Genomic DNA, 27,971 nt, shown 5'->3' with positions numbered 1-27,971 from the left:
TGGGAAGCCCAGCACTAATATAATGATTGCTTAATAATCTGGTGGTCTTACTCTGCTTGGCTACTGTAATATACACAATACCAAAGACTGGATGGTTTAAAGAAGAGAAATTTATTTCTCACAGTTCTGGAGGTAGGTAGTCCAGGCTCACAGACTTGCTCCTGCTGAGAGCTCGCCTCCTGGCTTGTGGATAGCCACCTTCTGGCTATGTTCTCCTATGGCTTTTCCTCTGAGCAAGTTCCTGGAGAGACAGAAAAAGGGGGAGGGGGAAGTCTATCTTTCTCTTCTTACAAGGGCACTAAGCCCAGGAGGGCCCCCACACTGGACCAAATCCAAACCTAATTATCTCCCAAAGGCCCCCACCTCCAAACATCATCACATTGGTGGTTAGGGCTTCAATACATGACATTCAGTCCAAAACAGAGGTTAAGAGCTTTGAAGGCAGAGAGACCTGGATTCAAATCTTGGTTGAGATAATTACAAAGTACATTTGGGCAAATTCAGGTGGTTCAGATGACAGTAAAGAATCTGCCTACAGTGCAGGAGACCCAGATTCAATCCCTGGATCAGAAGATCCCTTGGGGAAAGTAATGGCTACCCACTCCAGTGTTCTTGCCTAGAGAAATGCATGGATGGAGGAACCTGGTGGGCTATAGTCCATGGGGTCACAAAGATTGAGACACAACTGAGCAACTAACACTTCTACTTTTAGGCAAATTACTCAACTTTTCTGCTACTGCTACTGCTGCTAAGTCACTTCAGTCATGTCCAATTCTGTGCAACCCCATAGACGGCAGCCCACCAGGCTCCCCCATCCCTGGGATTCTCCAGGCAAGAACACTGGAGTGGGTTGCCATTTCCTTCTCCAATGCATGAAAGTGAAAAGTGAAAGTGAAGTCGCTCAGTCGTGTCTGACTCTTAGCGACCCCATGGACTGCAGCCCACCAGGCTCCTCCGTCCATGGGATTTTCCAGGCAAGAGTACTGGAATGGGGTGCCATTGCCTTCTCTGCAACTTTTCTAGGCCTCAGGTTTTTAGATCTGTAAAATGGACAGCCAACTACCTCACTGAAGTCGTACTGGCAAAGTCCTGCCCTCTCTATAGAGCAAATATTTAAATGGCAGCTGTCATTTCTGTCTTTTAAATGCCTCTCTTTACCTTATGTAATTGCTGAAAATATTTTGGGAATTAATACATATCATAAATAAAAACTGTCTTATTTCTGATATGTATTAAAATGTAAAATGTATTATCCTCCCCAGTGGAAAATGGCTTTATAGGTTCTTAAGTTTTTTTAAGGTGCCAATTTTCATATTATGTAGGAAATGTATGAAGTATTGTTTTATAATCATAAAACAAAATAAATATTAGATTGTAAGAATGTTATACTTAGAAACTCTGCACGTGTGTGCTCAGTCACATCCAACTCTTTGCAACCCTATGGACACATAGTGTATTTTAAATCAATCTAAGATGAAAGTAGAAAGTAAATGTGTTCTGAAAAATATATATACATATCTATTTTATTTATGTGAAGAAGTTAGCTAAGCTCTAAGCATATAGTAGATGTTTAAGAGATGTTAACTTCCCTTCACCTCAATATCTACATAAACATTAACATAAGTTTTATATAGAAACCCATGACCAAAATGTTAGCATTTTAATTTTTTAAATGTCAGTTTCTATTTTAAACATTTTTAATATTAACACTTTTTCATCTGCTTGACTTCCAAAATTTCTAATGCAGGCAGTAAGAGCTACGATAATTCTATTATCTAGAGTGGGCCCTTTAAATTGTTAATCACTAATATGACATTCTTTTGCTAAAATGTTCACTGCCAAATTCAATTGTTTATTAAGTCAGAACTTATTACGAGCCTGCTGTGGAACCTCCCTGATAGTCCAGCCATTGATACTCTGAGCTCCCACTGCAGCATCAAGGTTTGATCACTGGTAGAGGAACTAGGGGAGAAGGCAATGGCACCCCATTCCAGTACTCTTGCCTGGAAAATCCCATGGACAGAGGAGCCTGGTAGGCTGCAGAGTCGCTAAGAGTCGGGCACGACTGAGTGACTTCACTTTCACTTTTCACTTTCATGCATTGGAAAAGGAAATGGCAACCCATTCCAGTGTTCTTGCCTGGAGAATCCCAGAGATGGGGGAGCCTGGTGGGCTGCCGTCTATGGGGTCACACAGAGTCGGACACGACTGAAGCGACTTAGCAGCAGCAGCAGCAGAGGAACTAGGATTCTGCATGTTGTGTGGTGCAGCCAGAAAGTCTTGGGGGAAAAAAAAAAAGTGTGCTGTCTGCCAGGCACTGCACTAAGGCAGTGGGTGAATAAGACACGTAAGATCTCTCCCCTGAAGCAGATTAAATTCTAGTGTGGAATAACAGATAATAAGCAAACAGCCAAACCAACTGCAGATTTTCAAGAGTACTAGAAAAAAGAATAACAAATGAGACATATATTCCTTTCCATATCTGGCCAGAGAAGGCCTCCCAGAGGTAGCACCATCTGAGTTGAAACCTGAAATCTGAAATAATCAGCCAGGCAAAAAGCAATGAGGAGCACTGTATTGAGAGGGGAGTGCAAACCCACAGCCCCCAAGGCATCTTAAAGAGAGTTTACCTCCTTAAAAAACAGTGGGTAGGCCACTAGGAACATAACAAATAAGTGAATCTGCAAGGAGATGATGGGTGAAGTAGGCAAGGGCCAGATCAGATGATGTTATGTAGTCCAACAGAAAATTATAGATTTTATTCTGAATTAAGGAGGAGAGTGACATATTAATAATTTTACTCCATATTGACAATATTTTACTCCATAATGACAATGACAAACTGGACAATTGTGTGCTGAATCTGCTGCAGAGGGGAAGAAAAGTGAAGGCTAGGAGCCCAGGCTGGTGGCTTTTTCCATAATCCAGACTAGAAGTAATGGTGGTTTAGACTAAGGTGTGGTAGTAGAGAGAAGGAGAAATGGAGAAATCAGACTCTTCAATTTGAAACTTGAGCAAATGAGAAAAATTGCTGGAGAGGGGAAACGTTGCACAGGTTTTGACAAGATGGGGAGTTATCAGGAGTTCTGTTTTTAATATGTGAAACTTGACATGTTTATAATATACAAGTAGAAATGTCAAATGTTGTTGGATATGGGTCAAGGATAAAGACATATATTTAGGAGCTGTTGGCATCTAAGTGGTATGTAAATTCACTGGGTTAGGAGAAAGTATAGCAGGAAAAATTATAGTAGGCACTTGATCAAGTTCTGTAGCACTTCAACACTTAGAGGTCTCATTTATTATAAGAAAGATCCAAGAAAGAAAAATAGTGATGGAGCACTCAGAGCAGAAGAAATAAAACAAAAGAATGTGTCATTGAATAATATCAATGATGGCTAGCAATTCCTGTGCCAAATACTGTTTTAATTGCCTTAAACTAACTTAATCCTCATAATTTCAAAAGGTAGATAACATTATTACCCCATTCTAAACGCACAGAAACTAAGGCACAGTTAATCCATTTGCCTGTTTACACAGCTCATAAGTGGCAGATCTAGGACTCAGATGAAAGTTATCTAATATGAAAGGCAATATTCTTAATTGGGACCTGATATTGGTCCTCTAATTTGCAAGTGAAAAGTAGCTTTTTTACCCCCTTAATAATATCAAATCTCCCTGCAAGATAAAATAAGATGAGAGGAAAATATTTATTGGACTTGCAACATGGAGATAGATTGCTTCAATGGAGAAAACTTTTTAAGTGGAACATGGGTAACAGAAGACAGATGGGGCTTAACAAGTCAGCAGGAAGTAGGCAGTAGAAACCACAGTGTTAGATGGCTCTTGTGCAAAGTTCTATTGCAGAAAAGAACAAAGCAACAGGGCTGCAGCTATAGAGGGATTTGGACTCAAGGGAGGTATGCTGGTTAGGTCATCTGGGAAGCAGACCATCATATGGAGATAGAAGTACAAGAAATTAATTGGAGTAATGCCTTTGAAGGATAATGAAGAGGGAGCAAGAGTAGGCAACAAAAGCTTTGAGATTATGACACAAATTTGGGACCTGTGAATGGAGGAGGGAAAGGCAAAGAGAATTTGGTCAGGAGAGACTACTATGCACCTCTGAGAATGTCTCAGGAAGCTCTGTCATCAAGACTCCCCAGAGAGGAGTCTTCATGAGGCAGAATGGCCAGAAGCCTTGCCACAGTCAGTCTTTGGTTAGGATTATCTGAGAAAAGTCTTGCCCTGACTTAAATGCTGCAGTGGATGGCCAAGGTGCTGCAGCTGGAGTGTCTCAGCTAACTGAGCTCCTTATAGCTGATCAGCAAGATCTGTCTTAAAGGCAAATCTGAGTGTTTAGCTCCATGGCCATCCCAGGAAGAGGACTGTTTTTGTATATTGACTTTATATGCTGATGAGAATCAAGGTAAAACAGAGATAACACAGTTACTTAAAGTTTTTGAACACTAGAATGGGACTTAACTTTGCCTCTAACGCCAGAATTTTAGGCAAAAACTTCCTATTTAAATATTCGTTTAATATTCGTTTAAATGGTCCCAACAAAAGTATTATGTAACAGAACCCCAGACCCCGAGGAATATTAATTGGAATGAGATATCCCAGAGGTCTACATCTCAAAACCAAGACACAGCTCTACCCAACTGTGTGCCAACTCCACTGCTGGAAACCTCAGGCCAAACAGCTAATAAGACAGGAACATAGTCCCACACATTGAAAAAAAAATGAAATAACAAACAAAATGAAATAACAAACAAAACAGGTGAGATGTATGGAGAGAGTAACATGGAAACTTACAATACCATATGTAAAATAGATAGCCAATGGGATTTGCTCTATGACTCAGGGAACTCAAACAGGGGCTCTGTGACAATCTAGAAGGGTTGGATGTGGAGAGAGATGGGAGGGAGGTTCGGGAATGAGGCGACATGGGTGTACTTATGACTGATTCTTGTTCATGTTTGACAGAAAACAAAATTCTGTAAAGCAATTATCCTTCAATTAAATAAAATGGAAAAAAAAAATGTGTTACAGATGAAGGAGCAAGATAAAAAACTGCAAGACCTAACAAATGAAGAGGAAACAGGGAACCTATTTGAAAAAGAATTTAGAATAATGATAAAGAAGTTTCAAAATATTAAAAATAGAATGGAGAAAATGTAAGAAACGTTTAACATATTTAACAAAGGCCTAGATGAAATAAAGAATAAACAGCGACGAACAACACAATTAGTGAAATTAAAAATAGAAGCAATCAAGAGCAGAATAACTGAAGCAGAAGAACAGATAAGTGAGCTGGAAGATAGAATGACAGAAACAACTGCTGAGGAACAGAATAAAGAAACCAGAATGAAAAGAACTGAAGACAGTTCAGAGACCTCTGGGACAATATTAAACATACCAACATTCAAATTATAGGGGTCCAGAAGAAGAAAAGAAAAAGAAAGGTTATGAGAAAATATTTGAGGAGATTTATAGTTGAAAACTTCCCTACCATGGAAAAGAAAGTAGCCACCCAAGTCCAGGAAGCCCAGAGAGTCCCATACAGGATAAACCCAAAGAGAAATATACAAGACACATATTAACAAACTAACAAAAATTGAATACAAAGAAAAAATATTAAAAGCCACAAGGAAAAGCAAAAAATAACAAAGGAATCCCCATAAGGCTAATAGCTGATTTTTCAGCAGAAACTCTGCAGGCCAGAGAGGAGTGGCAGGATATATTTAAAGTGATACAAGAGGAAAACCTACAACCAAAATTACCCAGCAAGGATTTCATTCAGATTTGATGGTGAAAGAAGGAATTCCTGCCATATAGGACAACACAGATAAACTGTGAGGACACAAAACAAGCCTCAACAAATTTAAGTGGGTACTAAATTTAGTCTCAAGAGCTCAAAACACTTGGTAAATAAATGTCATTAAAACCTTTTTATTACTATGCCTGTGAAATGATGATAGAAAGTTACAACTGCAAAGTCTGAGTGATAAGGTACCAAGGTGAATTGTGTAAAAGATCACAAGTTTAGTGACCTGAAAACTGAAAAAAAAAAAAAGAAAAGAAACTCTTTTTGATACTGAATTGATGATAAAGCCAACAGACATGAGTCAAAAGTATTGGAAAACTAACTCTGTGCAAAGCACTAGTCTTGTTGCCTGCTTAACTAGATACAAGATCAACTGTGTAAGTTTTCACTGGGCTGGAAGACTACCTTGACTGATGTTTTGAAAACACACACACACTGCAAAATTTAAAAATCTTCATAGGTTACCAAAAAACAGACAAGATTTTTCTATACTAGATCAAAGTATACACACCTTTTAAGCAAACACACCACTTGTGGAACAACACTTTAATATATTTCCCCTCAGAGTTAATGGGCTTCCTATTAGAGGCAGAGTAATTCCTGAGATCTCAATTGCTTGGGGATTCTTGGTAAAATTACTCTAATAATCTGAGGCAGCCTGAAAGCAATAATATAGCAAGCATACAAAAATATTCACAGCTACTCTCTGTTCCCTGGGAATTTAGATGGGTAATCCCATACGGTTAATAGTACTTGTTATGTATGGTTGAGAATGATTCCAAAACAATAGAAATCACCAAGGAATAATAAGAGGGAGTTAAAAATGGAGGGAAATTTGCCTTTCTGAAGAAAATAAAACCACTGGGCATTTTGACCAGTGGTTGCCAAGACCATGTCTTTTTCAAACACACTTAGATGCTGATTTTGTTCAAGGACTGACTATGAAAAAAATTTAACTCATTCAATTACCTGTTTCATAACAACACAGTAATGATCTCAGTACAGACAACTGATTTCTTTCTCTTGTTAGGCTATGGATTTTTCAGCTATTCAGTGGTAAAGAATCCACCTGCCAAGCAGGAGACATGGATTCAATTCCGGGGTCAGAAAGATCCTCTGGAGGAGAAAATGGCAACCCACTCCAGTATTCTTGCCCAGAGAATCCCAAGGACAGAGGAGCCTGGCGGGCTACAGCCCATGCGGTTGCTAAAGAGGCAGACACGACTTAGTGACTAAACAACAACAAAAATGGGAATTAATATGAGTAGTTTCGTGGGGAGAGAGCAAGGATGACAATGTGTTCCCTCTCTACTATTCTGTATTTGTGAGGTGATTTCCTTCTGGGAAGGGCAGAGTACTGAACTTTATGTCAGTTCTAGACAACCCCATGAGTGCTACCCGTGTGTGAGGACCCGAGAAGTAAGATAAAAAAGGTCTCAGACTCATAAATTAGGAACAATAATTGCAGAGCAAAACTGATTTTGTGCGCTCAGGCAATGGGATTAAGTTAATGCCACAAGCTCTATGGTTTGTAAAAGGTAAACTTCTGGCTGAAGAGAACAGCAACAATTATTCAGAATTCCTGAAGTAGGCCAACCATTTGTCCAGAGGGCAAAGAAATCCTGCTTGACTAGCTTCTACTCGAAACCAGTGTCAAGTTCCTGACCTTATGAACTCCCCAGAACGATATTAGGTGGCAAAGGAGGAGCTGTTCTCTTTCGCTTCTTTTTTCTCTCTGCTTTGCTAAAAATCAGAGCAGGCGATGTGGTTATGTTTGCATTGGCATTCACATATTGTTTCTCAGAGAATTGTTATATTTTATAATAGACTTCCATCCTTTATAAGGTGGCAGATATTTTTCTTTCTCCTTCTTAAAATGATAGTGCTCATTAAGGGAATTCTTAAAGTGGCTGGAGTTAGTAGGTGAATATGTACATGATTGTAGATGTACTGTCTACATTTAAGAAGACATTATTGTATTGTTAGTGATCTACTGCCTCTCCTCTGAGTATTTTCTGAGTGGCACTGGTGACAGTTGGTCCAGGAACTGGAGAGAAGTAAGGAATGAAATATGACTGCCTGAAGTAGCAGCTCTTAAAATGTGAGATGTCACAGATCACCTTGAAAATCAGGTAAAAACTTGGAAGTACACTCTTGGCAGAAAAAAAAAAAAATTGTTTAAGCTTACAAAAATTTATATACAATCTCAGGAATTTCAGAACCCTCTTGATATGCATCAATGAGCCCTCACTCCAAAGTTTATGAATATCAGGTGAGTCCTATGACAATAATAAAGGCTTTCCTGGTGGCTCAGATGGTAAAGAATCTGCCTGCAGTGCAGGGGACTTGGGTTCAATCCCTGGGTCAGGAAGATCCTCTGGAGAAGGGCATGGCAACCCACTCCAGTATTCTTTCCTGGAGAATTCCATGGACAGAGGTGCCTGGTGGGCTACAGTCCATGGGGTCGCAAAGAGTCAGACATGACTGAGCAACTAACACTTTCACTTTCCCGTATAATAGAGGGGTGAAGAGGTTAACCCCTACCAAGTTTTGGAAGACTGAATACCCCACCATCCTTCAACCTAAAGCTAAAGTCTTTAGGTCATCTCAGTCAGCACCACTACTTTGAGTGCTGGGTCATCATGGGAAGTGCTGGGTATAAAGTAAATGCTCTACTTTATCTTCCTCTAAATGTTGAGTTCTTAAAACTTCAACCACAAATAGTGCATTGCAAAACTCACTTGAAGCAATTGGTAGTTCACTTGTGAGAAGATACACATGATTTCAAAACTGGCTTTAGCTGGATGATTTTGCAGTTGCCTATATGAAATGATCTGTCCATTTTAGTTTTGATCTTAGGGAAAGCAGCCACATCTTGATACATTCCTCATAATAAGCAGCTTGGATAATACTCCTACTCCTGAATTCAAAGATTAAAAGAATCTGGAAAAAGAACTTGCCTTTTTCTTCTTGAGACATTCCCTCCAGGGCAGGCCGAAGGTATACTAGCAAAGAAGGAAAACTTATCATTTTTCTATCCATAGTATCCTGAGCTGTCAATTCAGCAGCTTGCACAAGAACTAAACCTACTTTACAAAAAAAAAGCTTGAAAGTGTTGTACCATTAGCTATTCTGATTCTAGTCCATGCCAGGAAGCAAAGGTTCTTATTATACCATGCTCTATTTTTGATCTAATCCATATCAACAGCCTGAAGTCTCAGCATGGTAATGCTGGGGAAATTGTTTGATGATAATTGGAAACTGCACTGCCTTGCCCCTTAAGTGATACAATCTGACTGTCACTAGGAGTGTCATTTGGGCTTTAAAGAGTCAGGAAGAAGAAAAGTGGGCATCTGAACTCTCTGTGGAAGGCACTGCAGCAAGTCAGAGTCTCTTGTGAAGGTGCTCCCATTGGTGAGGTTGGGATATAGAAGGAAGATGTGTATCCCTACCCTCGTGTTTGAGAGCCTTCAGACAACTCAGTCTACTACCATCATTCAGATACCCAGACTGCAGTACCCTGACTCTGGGGCAGACAACATGGTATGGGAAGAAAAGTCACCCTACACAGCAGTTATTGAAAACAGTTAAATAGAACACCAGGCGTTAAAACCTGGTACCTTCTTGTCATGATAAAGATTTTAACAAGAACAGGAAATGGCACAGCACAAATCCGTTTTCATGATAATGATCTCATGAATGCAAAGAGCATAGGAAATGGAACAAATGTAACCCATTCCATTACCACCTTCAAACGGTAACCTCCTTGTCCTAGTCACATGCCCTACTTCTGGTCCTGATGAAATCACAAAGGAAATCAAGAGGCTGAGTGTGGCACGGGCAGCGGTTGGGGGGTGGCAAGCAAGACAGCCCCCGTTTATGTGTGCATATGTGTGTATGCCCACACATATTTCCCTTCTTGAACTCTGTTGCAGTAGAGAATTCCTTAGAGCTGATTCCCTAACTTTGACCTGCTTTTAGCAGGTCAGACCCAGAATGAACAAAGAAAACTAAAAACCCAGGAGTCCCCAGGGAATAGGCAACTCCCCTTTAATAACAGCTACACTGTTTATCAAGATGAGGAAACCTTGGCTTTGCCCTAAATAGAAGCTGTAAACAAAGAAGATGATTGACTGCCTTTCTTCCTTCCAGCACTCACACCTTCTCAGCTTCTTGAGAAAAATGGAGCCTCTGTCTTACGATGTGCTGTCTCTATCCTATCTAAGTGAAGCGCAAGTCCTCCAGGCGTGGCCGACTCTTTGCAATCCCATGGACTGTAGTCTGCAAAGCTCCTCTGTCCATGGGATTCTCGAGGCAAGAATACTGGAGCAGGTTACCATTCCCTTCTTCAGGGTACCTTCCCGACCCAGGGATCGAACTCCAGTCTCCCACATCGCAGGTAGATTCTTTACCATCTGAGCCACCACGGAAGCCCAATCCTGTCTCAAGAGATTGCAACTTGATTAGGGCTCATCTGAAAATATAAAGAAAGGTCTTGGGAAAGCAAGGAAGCCAAAATTGGTTGAGGGTGATTAGGCCAGGTCAGAGTCACTGCTGCCGTCCATTCCTCTTTGACCTGGCCATGTTTCCCAGGAGGATCTGCTCTCTGTGAAAAGCTCTTTAATACTATGTGAAATCTATAATAAATCTTCTTACCCCAAGATGACTGCTTCAGATATGAGGGGGAGTAGTGAGGCACGATGGCTGAGTTTGCCAAATAAATACTAGAGAAGACGAGAGCCAGATTGCCTGGAGTACTGTGCCCACACCCTGCCTCAACCAAATGTCACTCACTCTGCTCAGCTGGCTAGTAACTCCTTACATGGCATCCAAGTAGCTGTTCTATACATTTTCTTCCACTGGGGATTTGTCCAGGCAAGCAAGCCTGAATTCACTTTACATTTCAGGCATCCCGGATGTCTGTCCTTTCCAGATGATATCCCAATTACCAAATGACCCTGGTTGGTTAATAAGGAATGCAATAGTCTTCCTTGCCCTGGTTATATGTCACTTATTAATGTGATGTTGGGAGATTCCCAGATGATTTCACGTCTTAAGACAGCAATTGGTGATCACCTTATCAGACACCAGGTAAAAAGTTTTCTGTGGGTGCAGGAGTTTCCTAAGTGTGCTACCTTGATTCCCAAAGCAGGTTACATTGGAATTACCTTTTCAAAGAAAAGGGAGCCCTCAGTTTCAAATGATCTAAAAATTTAAGAAGGTTATAAGCACTGAGAAATAATCATTTGAGATAAGTACTGCATGAGAAAATGAATAAGTTGGAAAACTGGTTATGTACTTTTGGGTCTCTTAAACCCCCATAGGAGGTAATTGACTGATTGTATATGATTGTGGTGAGTCACAATAATGGGTCCCTTTTGCTTAAAACTATTCTACTCGCTATTAAAAAGTGATGTGATTGGGATAACTAGAATTTAGGTCAGATTATTGAACAGGCTTCTATCCTCCAGTTTTTTCTAATTCTATTTTTCATTCCCAAATGGCCACCTTACATGTAAGCATATCTTTGCAACATAGGTTTCATTCTTTCACTATTCTATGGGAGACTTTGTGGTGGTTTAGAAGGAGAACTGAAGTGACGACAGCACAGGGAGGCAGATTTCACTAACTGTACAGCCTGAGGATAACCCCTTGGTATTTCTGAGCCTCAGTTCTTTTATTAGTAAGATGAGAAACTGGGTCCACTTGGTATTGAAAGTCCTTTCTAGCTCTCAAGGAGACATTGGGTTTCTGTGAAATTTAAACCAGTGACATACTCATCACTTCCTTTTGTTGTTGATGTTGTCCTGTGAATTTTTGATGAATATCACTTGGAATGTCCTTTTTGAGAGGGTGAAAGGTCCGTCTAGTTAAGGCTATGGTTTTTCCAGTTGTCATGTATGGATGTGAGAGTTGGACTGTGAAGAAAGCAGAGCGCTGAACAATTGATGCTTTTAAACTGTGGTGTTGGAGAAGACTCTTGAGAGTCCCTTGGACTGCAAGGAGATCCAACCAGTCCATTCTGAAGGAGATTAGTCCTGGGTGTTCTTTGGAAGGAATGATGCTAAAGCTGAAACCCCAGTAGTTTGGCCACCTCATGCGAAGAGTTGACTCATTGGAAAAGACTCTGATGCTGGGAGGGATTAGGGGCAGGAGGAGAAGGGGACAACAGAGGATGAGATGGCTGGATGGCATCACCGACTTGATGGATATGAGTTTGAGTGAACTCTAGGAGTTGGTGATGGACAGGGAGGCCTGGCGTGCTGCAATTCATGGGGTCGCAAAGAGTCGGACACGACTGAGAGACTGAACTGAACTGAATCTTCTCTTTCCATGAATTTTAAATCTCTATTTCTTGCCTATTGTTCTTTATCTTTACAAGTAAAAGGTACTTTGTTGTTTCCAACAGAACTTATCGGTTTGGTTCCACAGTATCTTTAAGGAATAAGGATATGAGACTAGGGAACAAAATTATGAAGAGCATTAGATGGGAAGTTTGCAAGGCACAAAATGGACCTATGGTGGGAACACAGAGGAAGAAGGGTTTTCCAGTAGGGACACTGAATGTAAAATCTCCAGAGTAGGGGAATTATATCTTAAAGAACTACAACCGACTAAATGAAGGGATGAGTTTGTTTACATCAAGTTCTGAGCTGTATTTGGTGAGAAGACTTTTGACTTCTGCTGAGACATCAGGTCTCAGTTATTATGAAAATAATAAACCTTTCTCCAGGCATATAGTTAGAAAGAGAATGTTGGAAATTATTTCCCAAATCAGAAGCATGAGCCTGCTGTTGATTAATGCCATCTATACCTAATCCTGAAATGCCCCTAACCAGAACTACCCAGCTGGCAGAACTGCCACTGTCCCTGCCGTCTGCTCTGTCCCAGCACTCTCTTGGGTAACCCACCTCTGTTTAAAAGGCTTTCATGCTGTGGGACCAGAGATAAGACTTGTCTCAGGCTCGTGCAGACAACCACAGCAAGGTGCCATGAAGTGGTATTATGTGAAAAGGGAACTTTTCTCTGATCTTATCCAGGGACTTCATGCCATTTAAAATTACCCCACTTCAGCATCCTATTTCCCAATTCCACAGTCAACTTGGTTGTTTATTTGAACATTTGAGTTCACCTTATTTGAAATTATTTCCCATCTAAACCAATTTACCAGGTATCCAAAGCACTCACCTTGTGGTGTGCAAAGGATATACTGACGGCATTTTGTGCAAAGACAACCGGTAACAAAAAGGCATCTCTATTAGTTGCTTGTGACTAGCATGCTTCTCTGTGAATCAAGTGATATTTTGTAATAGGACTTTAGACTTGTGATTTTATCCTAAATTGGCCTCTGGTGCCAATATGTCTTTGAAAGTGAAAGTGTCAGTCACTCAGTAGTATCTGACTCTTTGTGACCCCATGGACTGTAGCCCACCAGGTTCCTCCATCCATGGGATTCTCCGGGAAAAGAATACTGGAGTGTGTTGACATTTCCTTCTCCAGGGATCAAACCTAGGTCTCCTGCATTGCTGGCAGATTCTTTACTGTCTGAGCCACAAGGAAGCCACATAGGTCCTTTGCCAAGCTAATAAAGTGGTGATCAAGGAGATGCAACTTCGTTTCCAAAGATTAGGAAGACTATGGAAAAAGTGAGCTTCCTTTGTGGCTCAGATGGTAAAGAATGTGCCTGAAATGCAGGAGACCCCTGTTTGATCCCTGTGTTGGGAAGATCCCTTAAAGAAGGAAATGGCTATCCACTCCAGTATTCTTGCCTAGAGAATTCCATGGACAGAGAAGGTGGGCTGCAGTCCATGAGTTCTCAAAGGGTCGGACACAACTGAGGAACTAAAACACACACACACACACACACACATTCACACACACAGAAAAAGTAGACCAAACACTACAAGTGATAATATGAGCACCTACTACAGAAACAAAAATAAAAGAATATAGAAAAACAACTCTTCTAAAGATTGCATTTTCACTACCCCGCTTGTCAATGAAAAGTATATTCCTACACATCTGGTAATCTTTACCAGTCCTTTAGAAAGATAGCAGCCAGAATTAGTGAGGTAATTACAGAGCTGTAGACACAGAAGATTAGTATTCGCCATCTCAACTATGGATTTAGGCGCGTCGTTCTAGATCAGTATATGTTTTATTTATGATCACCTAAAATATGTTTGAGCATTTATTGCTTATATCCGTGCATTTGCACTATGGAGAGAGCCTAAGATATGTGTTAGAGTGCAGTTTCTACTCAAGATAACCTAATTAAAGAAGAGTCAAACACATGTGATCATGTTCACGTTTGTACATATCTTTAAACTCATTTTATGTAAGAAGAAGAGCACATTGGTGAGATTGGAACCAACTGTACAACCAAGTGTTCTCTCTGAAAATGGCCCAAGAGCTTCATTAGCTTTTACTAAAATGGGAAAAGCTTTATATATAAAGTGGATTTTGAGCTGAGTATTGAAGAAAGTTCAGAAATGAATGTAGAGGAGTGTGGCTATAGGTTTATAGGCAGGTCATGAAGAAGCAAGTAGGAGAAAGAAACAGAAGTAGAGCAATAGCCGGGAATAACAATGGGAATGTTGACAGATGACCTCAAAACCCAATTTAGGCACCTAAGGGGTTTTCAGAAAAGAATTATGTGATCCCAGCAATGGAAGCCCGGCAGCAGCATTTAGATGAACATATCTGCAGAGAAAAGGGTGCTGAATATGAATAGTGGAGCAATAAATGGTAGCTGAGACCAAAGATAATCAATATGCAGAAGAAAAATGCAACTAAAACAATCGGGAGTAACAAAATATAGTGCATAAAATAAACTCTGAATTCACTGGGGGATTTCCAGGGCCTGATATCTTTTAATTTTCTAGGAATAGGAAAAGACTGCTGCTAGAGGTCAAATCTGGCTTAGTCTTCGGTCAACTAAATGAAAAGTTCTTCCCTCCTTTTCCCACTTCTACCCTCTACCTGTGGAAATGGATTTTTTTCTGATTTTGCATAAAGTATAACATAAAAACTTATGTTTAATATAATCTTCTTTTGTCTAATTCAAAAGGAATTTCAATTTCTTATGATGATTTTAAGTTTATTATTAAATATTTTCACAGGGATGATTGGGGAAAGTATGAAAGAATAATGTTGAAAAATTACCGGGTGTCTTCAGTGCTGGTTGCTATGCCATGGACTTTCCATATGTTTCCCTATATATTCAATCATTATTATTTTCTATAGTTAGTCCAGTTCATCCTTTTCTATTTTAAATAAACTATTGCATATTTTATATAATATTGTTCATCAGCTTAATTATTTGACGGTAGGAATGATTTAGGGCAAAAACCAGTTCAAACAAACAGCCACATGAGAATGAAGATCTTAAGTAAAATTAAGGAACTGAGGATTTGGGGGACGAGTTTAAAATTAAGATATATAGTTAGATGCCTACTTTAAAAGAAGAATAAGAAGAAAAGGGTCCAGGAACAGAAGAGTCTCATTCTGTAGAACTAGAAAATTCTGTAGACATGCATGATTGGATTTTAGGAGAAATACTAGGAGAGAAGAGCTGATATTTTGATTCATTTGCTGTAATTTTGAGACATTACTGAAATAATTTTAATCTACTCATGTTTCCATGGGGGCTGATGAGCAAATTTTGTGGACGATCAGGAATCTTGAGCAATATTAGCACAGATGCAAGATAATCTTAAGCAAGACTTGTATTTCTGTACATAACTGGAAAAACTAGGCCTTTTATCTTAAGATATATTTACTGAGAGATTCATTAGTTATAAAGGAATTTTATCTTGAATCCACAAACATGTTTTGAGGAAATAAATGTTTAAGTCACTATGTGCATTCTGAAAGGAGCATCATGTTAAAACCCCTAAAGATATATTTTCTCTAAGAAGCTTCCAATTAAGATTGAAGACAGTTACTCCAGAAGAGAAATACCAATGCATTAATTACTCTTTTCTTTTTGTAGTGTCTCTCTATGTACATGTCTGTGTGCTCAGTCGTGTCCGACTGTATGTGACCCCTTGGACTATAGCTCACCAGGATCCTCTGTCTATGGAATTTTCTAGGCAAGAATACTGGAGTGGGTTCCCATCTCCTACTCCAGGGGATCTATCTGACTCAGGAATCAAACCCACATCTCTTGCGTCTTCTGCATTGCCAAGTGGATTCTTTACCACTGCACCAACTGGGAAGCCCCTCTATGTACATAAGATTAGATAAAACAGTAATTCCAAGCCATATTAATGGAGTAAGAAATGTTTGCTGTCTTTCAAATAATTTAACCACTGTTGCTAAGCAGTGTCAGATGCTGCAGCTGAAAAAAAAAATGCTGAATATATATATAGTATATACATATATATATAAATTTATGCCAAATATTGCATTTTATTCTGTCTTAAGTAATACAGTAATTTGGAGTTTCTAAAATTGCTAAGTGTAATTACCAAAGAAAAGGAAAAATTAACCTACTCTAGCTATCTCATCTTCTGGGAGTGTATTACTATTTGCAGAGTAGGCTTTCTACACTGCCATCTTATATAACAGAATAAATAATACAGTAAAAGGGGTGTAAGCAGGAAATTCCTCTAAAGGAAGGCTGGAGAGGGATAGGTGTTAACCAAAGTTTCTACGGTGTGGATTAGAATCAATGGGAAAAAAGATACAAGGAACCTTTGTAGTAACATTACATGATATACGGTATTGAGAATTACAGGGCATATTTACAATAACTAATATAATTCAGCAAAAATAAAGACCTAAATTCAGGATACTCAAACCACTAATGGCATATGAAATAGGAATAGGCTATCCATATAGAAAACTTCTGGAAAACTGGATCAAGTATTATAAATGCTTAGCAGTTGGATGGATAATCTGTTAAGTTTTTCTTTTTTTTAATGCATCCTACCAACTTTTCTTTTGATTATTATTTATGCATTTATTTTTGGCTGTGGTGGGTCTTTGTTGCTGTGCAGGCTTTTCTCTAGTTGCAGCAATTAGGGGCTACTCTCTATTAGAGGTGCGCAGGCTTCTCACTGTGGTGGCTTCTCTGTTGTGGAGCATGCGCTCTTGGGCGTAGCAGCACTTGGGTTCAGTAGCTGCAGTGTGTGGGTTCAGTAGCTGCAGTGCGTGGGTTCAGTAGCTGCAGTGCGTGGGTTCAGTAGCTGCAGTTCCCAGGTTCAGCAGCTGCAGTTCCCGGGTTCAGTAGTTGAGGCACATGGGCTTAGTTGCTCCACAGCATGTGGAATCTTCCTGGACCAGAGATCAAAGCCATATCTCCTGCATTGGCAGGTGGATTCTATACCACTGAGCAACCAAGGAAGCCCCCTACTGCCTCTCCAATGATATTTGCCACGGTGCTTTCATGTTTAAATGAGCTTAAATACACCAAATATAAGCATATAATTCATGATTCGGAAATTTAATAGATGCCCAAGAAACGTTTTTCTTCATATGCTTTCAAATCTGTTACCTTGTTTTATTTTAACAACATTCCTATGATATAGGCAAGTTTGGCCTTTAGAATTATTCACATTTTACTGTAGAAAATGAGCTTGCTACCTGACCAAGGAGAGTAATATGGAATTTCTATTCAGATAACTCTATTGCCCTGATGTTCTTTCCAATAAAGTTTGCTGCCTTTCAGGACTAGAAACATGACAGACTGAACAAAAAGTTGGAAACGACCCTGAAAAGAAGAAATTATTTTGCAAAGACAGAGATGTGACTTACCAGGTAAAGACTGTGCAGTTTTATAATCCTTCTTGTTGGTTGGGTCAACATTTGTAATCTAATCTCTCACTTACACTTTAGAGAAATAACATTTCCTCTTACAGTATTTTTATACATATTACATGCTTTCAAAGCTGTTCTTTACCACATATCTCAAAGAGAAACTTAAAAATATTTGAGTTGCTACGGAACATGATGTAAATTCCTCCTGACCCCCATTTCTCACTTTTTCCCTAAAAACACAATTTTAAAAAATCACTTCCAACATGTAGTTGTATAACATTTGACAAAATGAGGTGACTATACTTGTGGTTTTCTCCTATTTCTTTCTTAGAAATCTTGTGTTTGTATGCTATGACTTCTGTGTGGCTGTGTCAAGTGAATATATATACCATCTTTTCTTTAAAAGTGATGGTCTTTATTCTGCTTAAGACAGATACTGCTGTAAACTAGTTCTTTTCCATAAAGCTAGAGTTCATTTTAGCTTTTATTTTTCTAGAGAAAAAAAATACTTGTTTATTAAACAAACTTTAATCAAAAAATTGGTGAGAAAGTGTTACGTCCTACCAATTTCTAAGAGATTTATTGTATTTTTGATACAGTTGTGTCAGCTCTGGTAGTGAGAGTTACACTAAAAAGTTCAATTGGCAATGCTTGTTTCTGTTTCAAAAATGTCAATTCAAACAAACAAACAAACAAACAAAAAATGTCAATTCATTGTTTGAAATTCTAAAGATTATTGGCAAAACTAATACAATTATGTAAAGTTTAAAAATAAAATAAAATTAAAAAAAAATAAAGATTATTGCTTCTTACATTGCTTAAAAAAACACAAGAAGTTATTGACTTACTGAATTTTTCTAAAATTTAAAGCAATCCCGCTGCTGTTGCTAAGTCGATTCAGTCATGTCTGACTCTGTGTGACCCCATAGACGGAAGCCAATCAGGCTCCGCCGTCCTTGGGATTCTCCAGGCAAGAACACTGGAGTGGGTTGCCATTTCCTTCTCCAATGCAGGAAAGTGAAAAGTGAAAGTGAAGTCGCTCAGTCATGTCCAACTCTCAGTGATCCGGTGGATTGCAGCCTAGGCTCCTCCGTCCATGGGATTCTCCAGGCAGGAGTACTGGAGTGGGTTGCCATTGCCTTCTCCTTAAAGCAGTCCAGACAAGTTAAAACTAAGCTAAACAGAAATGGCACCCCACTCCAGTACTCTTGCCTGGAAAATCCCATGGACAGAGGAGCCAGCTAGGCTGCAGTCCATGGGGTCGCTAGGAGTCGGACACGACTGAGGGACTTCACTTTGACTTTTCACTTTCATGCATTGGAGTAGGAAATGGCAACCCACTGCAGTGTTCTTGCCTGGAGAATCCCATGGACAGAGGAGCCTGGTGGGCTGCTGTCCATGGGGTTGCACAGAGTCAGACACGACTAAAGCGACTTAGCAGCAGCAGCAGCAAACAGAAAAGAGTAAACTTTATAGTTGAGGTTCTAACTCTTCTTTCAAAATTGCTTCACATAGCAAGACTTTAAGTACAGTTGGCCCTCCATATCCTTGGGTTCTGCATCCACAGATTCAACCAATCACAGATCAAAAATATTTGGAAAAAAGCTCTAGATAGTACCAGTAAGCAAAACTTGAATCTGCTGTGTTCCAGCAACTATTTTATAAATCGTTTTCATTGTATTTACAACTACCTACGTAGTATTTACATTGCATTAGGTATTATAACATATACAGGAGGATGTGCAGTATGTTATATGCAAATACTATGCCATTTTATAGAAGGGACTTGAGCATCCTTGGCTTTTGGTATTTGAGAGTGCTCCTAGAGTTCATCCTCTATGGCTAGTGAGGAGCAACTGCACTGTAAAGATAAGGTGGTATTTCTGTCACACTTCCAACATCGTCTGTTACAATTCTGGACAAACAATAGATACTTTACAATTGTTTAAAACAAATGCTTGTATCAGATGTCTCTTCCTTGTTCTCTTACTGATTTAGTTTGGTCAAAGCACACTGATAGGAAGTTGTTTCAGTGTTTGTCAATTAGAGCATTTAAAGATTTAAACATTGAGTTTAATATGGAAGGAGGATGCTAGAACTGGCCAATAGGAATAAGTGATTAACTCTGAAATAATGAAAGGGTGCAGCAGTAGCCATAACAGTCAGTTTTATGCTTGCAAGGAAATGATGAGTGGGAAATTTGTGACACCTGACTAAAAATCAATGCTCATGGAAGGTGATATAATAGCTTTAAGCTGGAAAAAAATAAGTACAGGGGAAATCAAAGCTGACACGGTGAAACTGCACAGAAAGAAGTGGGTAGAATAATGACAATGTCAGGCAACTAACATAGCTAATGAGGCATAACGTGATGGCACTAAAGATCTCATGTCTTCTAAAACAACTAGTTAATTTAGCTGACTAATTTCCTTACCTCTCCTACTATATCTCTTAAGAACACCCTGGTGGTCCCCTTATATGATACTTTGTATCATTTCTCAGAATTCTCCAAAGAATCATATTAGGATATACTTGGAAAGAGGAAGTAAAGGCTAAAAATCAGGTCCTTAACTTATTTATTAAGGTGATGATCATCTAACTCCAAAACAAATCTAAAGTTATTTTCTGTATGAGACAACATGAAGGAAAGAGAAATGAAAGTAAAACATACACCTCTATCTTTTCTGGCTCCCAGAGGAAAAAAATATTAAAATGAAATATTTGTACTGTGTTAAGAGAAGAAAATGGGGCTTCCCCGGTGGCTCAATGGTAAAGAATCTGCCTGCAACGCAGGAGATGTGGGCAGGAGACACGGGTTCGATACCTGGTCAGGAAGTTCCCCTGAAAAAGGAAATGGTAACCCACTCCAGTATTCTTGCCTGGAAAAATCCCATTTCATGGGGTCACAAAAGAGTTGGACACAACTGGGTGACTAAGCAACAGCAAAAGAGAAGAAAGCTTAATACCAAGTTAAAAAGTCTATACGTATGCTACATTTTCTTTACGTTAAATTATTTCCAATCTCCTGATTGGGTTGTAAGGAGATCAGACAATATCTTCCTTTGCGTTCTTCTTAGAAATAGTAAGAAAGGGTTGTCGAAGTGGCTAAAGGAGAGCTCTAATTAAAAGGGATTCAAAGACATTTGGATGCAGCCAAGCAAACTCCTTAAAATTGCAGGAGAGCTATTGTTTTCAAGGTAGCAGTCACTCCCTTTCTCTGAAAACTGCTTTAACTTGGCTGGGATAGGCTTCCCTGCTGGTGAGTTAAAGGGTCCCAAACAACACAAGATGTTTTATCTTGGTTAAGCTGATCATTTGTCCTACTTTAGCAAGTGATGCAAATTTCCCTGCAAAGCTCTTTGCTCATTAGCTCATAATTAGGGTAATAAATCTGGAATCACCAAACACATCCATGAAAACATCACAGTACTGTAAAAATGGAAGTGGGCTCTTTCTATTCTGTAGGAAGCAGTAGAGAATTTGCTGAAATCTATTCAATTTCTGAATGCAAAGCTACATGTAATTGACATAAATTTAACCCCTAGGAAGAAGAGGATTGGAGAAGGAAATGGCAACCCACTCCAGTATTCTTGCCTGGAGAATCCCAGGGACAGAGGAGCCTGGTGGGCTGCTGTCTATTGGGTCGCACAGAGTCAGACACAACTAACGTAACTTAGTAGCAGCAGCAGCAGGAAGAAGAGGAAAAAACAGTCTGAATGGCATGAAATCACTTTAATAGTCTACGTGAAAACTGAAAGCTTTAAATGCATTTCTTAAAAAAATATTTTAGAATTATAAGCATTCATTATGTATGAATTATTTTAAAGTGGGTATTTCACACACATTTTCACACACAAAGACTTTTGCAAGTAAGCACTTACTATGCTGCTAGGGGAAACTGGTGGCCTGAAGGTACCAAGCAATTAGTCACAATTCACATAGTAAGTCAAAATATTGAGTCAAGGAAAAAGCCCAGTAGAGGACTCAGCAAAGCACAAGGCCCACACTCCACCCTTAGTATACAGAATTCTGGGGTGGATGGATATCTTGAACTACTCTTGAGACAATGGAGAGTTGCAAAGTCATGAGAAATCAAGCAATTCTGCTTTCATTTACTTTTAACAACAACAACAACAAAAAAATGCTAATTCTAGGCCAGCTACTTGTATACTTATAATACGTCTTTCATTCTGCACTGCTTGCAAATTATTTGCAACAGTATGTTTGCAACTTGTTTACAAATATGACCCCTCCTCCCTCAAAACTCCTATTAACTGATACCAGTCCAGATCATGCCCATACATGCTAAGGATCTTCTGTTTATTTCTGAGCTCCACCCAACTTGTTCATTTTCCTCATCACTCAAGATTTAGAGAAAGTTGATTCATGTCAGTACTGTAACACGTAGATTGACTAAAACTAACTTCAAGATTAGGGCAGATACGTCTTCTCTATAAAAGTACCTGGAATTGCCCTATAAAAGTACCTAGAATCGCCCTTTTATTCCCTGTGTTTGTCCTAATCCCTGCGGCACTTAAACCACAAAGAAACTGAGTAGTTTATTTATGTTACTACTGAGGATATGTTTCTTCTTGCTCAAAAAAGTGGTTATGTTGAGACCCTAAATGATTCCAGTCTCAGCAGAGAAGTCAGGATGAACTGCTTAGTGGTTATTTACTCCTTCAAAGGTGAAATTTTGCTTCCGTTATTCATTGGGATCTCTTTTTGAAACTAAAATGCAGACTTTTGGCTAAGAGGAAACTATTAGAAATACATGTCCTCTGAAAAGAAAAGATATAATAACAACCCCCCAAAAGCCACATAAAGTGAATGCGACATCTATTTATATTTTATCCTTAGAAGGTAACTTTCTAAAGGTGTGACCACAGTGGAACCTTAGTGTATGCTAATAGGTAAACAGGAATATATTCATCATATAACATCAGCTAAAAGACCAAATGTGCATGGTAGGCTCAAATAAAATATATTTTATTTTGTATTTAACTCCTTAAAGGTCTTCAGTAGTCTGACTGCAGCTGAAAATATTTAGAATGATGTACATAGGTATGAGAACTAAATCTAGTCATTGTGAATAAATCGTATCTACTTAAATTCTCCTCCAGCTTTTACCTTAAAAAATCAATTTAAATATTTCTTTGCTCACTTCCCCATTCTTTAATTTATTAAAGACCTACATATCCATTATCCTATCCCTATATGGGGTATTTAGCACTAATTTAACATTTCACCAAGATATTCTAACTTTGCTCCTTCGCCTTTTGGTAAAATCAAAAATTGCTATAAAATTGCTAAGAGGTTCATGTACTGCCTAGAAGTCTCTCAGAAAACTCTATTTAATAACTATCAGTTTTTCAAACTAGTAGAAGTACTGTGACATTTTCTGAAAAGCAATTGCAAGCAGCATTCCTTCTGGCAGATCCATAGGCACCATCCTGTGTAAAGGGCTTCAGTCCAGATTGGTAGTTACCTAAACTAGAGCATGGGACACAAAAGATATTTTCCAGAGCTACAGATATTCTCCAGAAAATGGAAGAGGAGAATCACCTTTAGATGCATTTAAATACTGAAGAATGAGTCATAGAAGAGAAACAGAAATATAAAGGTGAAAGAAATGGTTTAGAAGTGGTGCCCTGATGGCTTAAAAGGTAAAGAATCTGCCTGCAATGCAGGAGACCCGGGTTCAATCCGTGGCTTGAGGAAGGTCCCCTGGGGAAGGGAATGGCTACCCACTCCAATATTTTTTCCTGGAGAAGTCCATGGACAGAGGAACCTGGTGGGTCACAGAGAGTCATACATGACTCTCTGAATGAGTAACAGTAGATTGTTAGGGGGAAAGAAAAAGAAAACAGGAAGAAAGAAAAATAAAGCAAATAATAGAAGATATCAGATACTCTGAAGCTTCTAACTTTAGCACTCCATCAGCATTCCATTTTACTCACTCCAGGAGAAACAACCCTGCTTCTTGGTCCATCTCTCTCACCTCTCAGGAGAGCATCCCTGAATTCCAAGGTCACATTCTGACCATACTCCTCTCTCATCCCTGTGTGTCATCAGCACTGTATTTGAACAAAATGAGGGGCTAGATCCTCTTATTCCCAAACACTCACCCCCATCTCAAGATTTCTTCCCTATGTTTCCTATGATTTATTGTGTATTGTAAAGGAAGTACTTAGTAGGTCTTCTTTTTCCACTAGAATTAGGTGTTTTACATTCACTGGAGTGTAACCTGGACAGTGAAGTAAAAAATAATTCCTTGGGTTCTTGAAGATTCAATCAATGACTCCTTTGGCTGCCTCTTTATTTGGTGTTTTTTTTTTAATTGGAGAATAATTGCTTTACAATGCTGTGTCAGTTTCTGCTGTACAGCAAAGTGAGTCAGCTATGTGCATGCTCAGTTGTTCAGTCATGTCCAGCTCTTTGCAACCCCATGGATTGTAGCTTGTCAGGCTCCTCCGTCCATGAAATTCTCCCAGCAAGAATACTGGAATGGACTGCCATTTCCTCCTCTAGGGGATCTTCCCAACCAGGGACTGAACCCACATCTCCTTTGTCTCCTTCAACTGGCAGGCAGATTCTTTACTACTGAGCCACCTGGGAAGCCCCGAATCAGTTATATGCATACATATATCCCCTCCCTCTTGAAACTTCCTTCCATGCCTGACCCCCATTTCACCCATCTAGGTCACCACAAACCATTCAGTGAACTCCCTGTGTTATACAGCACCTTCCCATTAGCTATTTATTTTACACATGATAGTGTGTGTGCGTGCGTGTGTGTGTGTGTGTGTGTGTTTATCAATGCTACTGTCTCAATTTGTCCCATATTCTTCTTCCCCTACTGCTTCCGCAAGTCTCTTCTCTACATCTGCATCTCTTTTCCTGCCCGGGAACTAGGTTCATCTGTACCATGCCTCTTTATTATTGAGACAGAACACACTAAATGCGTGGAATCCTTTGTTTTATTAAACTAAAATAATTAAGTACACAAAACTTGTAGATCTCAACCCCAATTCTGTCTTTTCTCCCTTGGGGAATCTCCACTAGAAAACTCTCTGCCCCCTCCTATCTCAGGTACACTTCTCTCTGAGTTGAACTATCAGTGAGTTCTTTCTTCAGGGGGATTGGCATTTTAACCCTTGCATCCTATTTTGGAATGGAAAACTTTGCCTCAAAGACATTTCAGTTATTCTACCATGTCTGTACTTAAGAGACAGGCTCTGAAAGTTAACTTCCCTCATTAATTTTAAGGTGGTGGTGGTGGTGGGTGACTTTTCTCACACCCCCTGTTGTCTTCTGTACTGCAGGCCATGCAAGAAGCTGCTCCAGTGGCAGCTGCTGCACGCCATTTCCAGGAGGCAGAGATAATCATGGAACTCAGAGCTTGGCTGAAATTATTCTAGTCAAAACCAAGACATGGTGAACAAAGCAGAGCTTTATTCTGCTTCAAAGCTAGGCCTCCCCTCTCTTCTTTCTTCTTTCCTTGTCACGGTGCCCCTTATCCCCCTAATGCTGAGGTGGCTGGACTATGTGGAATGTTCATGTCCTACAAGGCTGGTGCACACAGGATATAAGCTGGTGCAAGGGGAGAGAAGTGTGTTTCATTTAGACCAATTCAGGAAAAACCGTTTACAGTCCATGTAAAAAAATTCAATATTAGAATAGCCTTACTCGGTCTTTTGTGAGGGTGCTGCTGCTGCTACTGCTAAGTCGCTTCAGTTGTGTCCGACTCTGTGCGACCCCGTAGACGGCAGCCCACTAGGCTCCTCTGTCCCTGGGATTCTCCAGGCAAGAACACTGGAGTGGGTTGCCATTTCCTTCTCCAATGCATGAAAGTGAAAGTGAAGTCACTCAGTCATGCCCGACTCTTAGCGACCCCATGGACTGCAGCCTACCAGGCTCCTCTGTCCATGGGATTTTCCAGACAAGAGTACTGGGGTAGGGTGCCATTGCCTTCTCCATTTGTGAGGGTAGATAGACTTAAACAAACTGAGATTAACCATTAAATATCAGTGGAACCCAAATTGGAGCCACTTCTTATTCACTGACATGTTGAAGACTGTCATAATACAGGACAATTTTCTAAACGGAATCCTAAGTATAGGTCCTCTATCAGTTGGAAAAGTCAGGAAGATAAAAACTTTAAGCTGGAAGATGCTCATCATGGACCTGGTATGTAATTCTCTTTAGGTCATTCAAGAAAACAGAATAATTCTTTTCAAATTTTCTATGAGGGAAGAAATAATTTCTTTGCAAGTGAGAAACAGAAAGCTTCAAACTTGAGTTTTGTGAAAAGAGCAGGGACTGAGGATGTGAACCAAATACTTAACTTTTAACATGAGGGCAAATGTCACAATTATCTAATTCAGCCTCCTAGATTTTACAGACAAGGAACCAGATCAGTTACATAACTTTTCAAGGCATTTACAGGGAGTCACTCACTTCAGTTTGATGACTGGTTCCCTCATTTTTCAATTGTGGGACATTAAGTCTATAACTTTACCATAGTTTTCTGTCTACAGAATTGGGATGATTTTATAGTATTACCTCATAAGGCTATTGCAAGTAACAAATTGTTCATCTCATATGTATAATCATATATATAGTGCACCCAAATCAGTATATGTAACCAGTCTGCACTCAATTATAGACTTCTTTCCATAATTCTCCTTTGACATGAGGGATTGTAATTTTACTCATGATTTACAGAATAATTTTCAGAATATAGAGAGACCTTCCATTTATACATCTGGAAGAAACAGCATCCCTATGAATGTCAGAATTAAAATATATTCAATTTTAGTTCTCGTCTGAAATTTAAGTGGATCTTTAACAAGAACTTTTGCCAGACTCGAAAACAGGTAGTAATTCAACACGCCAGACAAGCATTTCAAGTCTGACTGAGCCTTGAAGAATGGGAAAAAAGGAAGTGGAGGAGACTCCCCCATTGAGCGATAACACATCCCCACCCTGCTCATAACTCAGACAGCTCTGTGCTTTGAAGACCAGAGGGATAAAAACAAATGATAAGAAAATTAAGACTTTCTTGCAACTCTGCCTTTCTTAGAATTTCTCTTTCCATGAAAGTCTTCCTTTCTCTTTTCAGTTCTTAGCCTATCATTCAAGTTCATGAAAATTTCCCAAGATACTCAGCCCACAGTCACCTCTTAGTCTCATAAACTTCTGGCCCTTATCACCAAAGCCATTAATTTGGATATTAATCCAAAGCCACCCTCTGATAACTCCTCTGCTGCTTAAATAATTTGCTATTACTTTCCCTGTGTTTAATATTTTGTTTCCCAACTAGTAACTCGAAGTCCCTGGAAGATATCTTCTTTTTTTTTTAATTGGTTGACCAAAGAAAGAAAAGGCAACGCAGAAAAAGAAAGTAAACACTGTAATTCAGAAGAGTTCGCCAGAACAGCTCAAACACCAGCTTTGCTCCACAAGCCCCACCCCAAAACTAAGCAGGACTGAAACGGCCAAAGCAAAGTACTAACAAAGCTCAGTAAATATTTAGCTTGAGTACAGCAATAGACGGCTAACTAAACTTTTTGTCTCCAATCTCTCCTGTCCAATCCATTCTTCACACGACTGCTGGAGCTATCTTACCTATGCTGTTGAGGCACTCAATAATCAGTTGCTTAACTGAATTTATTAAGCATATATTTTTTTGCTAGGAAAAAATTATGTTGGTGATTTAACAACTGTATCAATGTTGTGCTGCCAGTGAAAAGACAGAACTTTGGCAATTTAAAGTATAAGAATGTCAACTTAAGAAACAAGGTCTGGTATAAGGTATCCGGGTCCTTTCTAAATTCATCAGGACAACTGCAAACTACAGCATGTTTCTGTTCACTGCTCTCTTAGCAACTCTGGAAAATACGAACTCTTTTTCTGCATCACACTATACAAAACATATAGTTTGACCGTTAGTGATCTTACTGGAATAATACTGATGTTAGAAACTGTAATTCAGGAAATATTACACCCAAAATAGGTTCATTCATTCAATCGACAGGTAGATATTCAGTACCTTCTACATTACACATACCAAGACTGATAAAATTACAACAGATAAAGCAAATACTAGGATGTTGTATCTTGTTAACTACAAAAAATTTTCTATCTTGTTAACTACAACAATATTTTGTTGTTAACTACAACAAAATAAATGCATATAGGTAAGATCATACCTTTTGAATCAGTAGAGCTTAAGCAGGAAACGGATGGCACATTCAAATGAAGGAAGTTTGAGAAGAGTATAACGTGAGCTTTTGTGAGCTGGGTAGGAGGAAACTCCAGGGCCAGTATCTCTGTGAGGCATTTGTGAAGAGAAGGGCTCTTCATGACCCTTGTC

General features: G+C 39.3%; 1 long non-coding RNA gene across 1 annotated transcript; it reads right to left on the bottom strand.

The window, feature by feature from the left end:
- Positions 1-92: 92 nt before the first annotated feature.
- Positions 93-27,971, bottom strand: LOC147377906 (uncharacterized). Its single transcript, XR_015142465.1, has 2 exons — positions 27,808-27,971; positions 93-241 (listed from the first exon to the last, which is right to left on the bottom strand). It is a non-coding gene; the product is annotated as an uncharacterized LOC147377906 (long non-coding RNA).

The sequence above is a fragment of the Bos grunniens genome, chromosome 2 (assembly GCF_055505025.1).
Source record: "Bos grunniens cultivar Pamir isolate PY7600 chromosome 2, Bosgru_T2T1.0, whole genome shotgun sequence".
NCBI classification, from domain to species: domain Eukaryota; kingdom Metazoa; phylum Chordata; class Mammalia; order Artiodactyla; family Bovidae; genus Bos; species Bos grunniens.
This window is presented reverse-complemented; position numbering and strand designations above follow the sequence as displayed.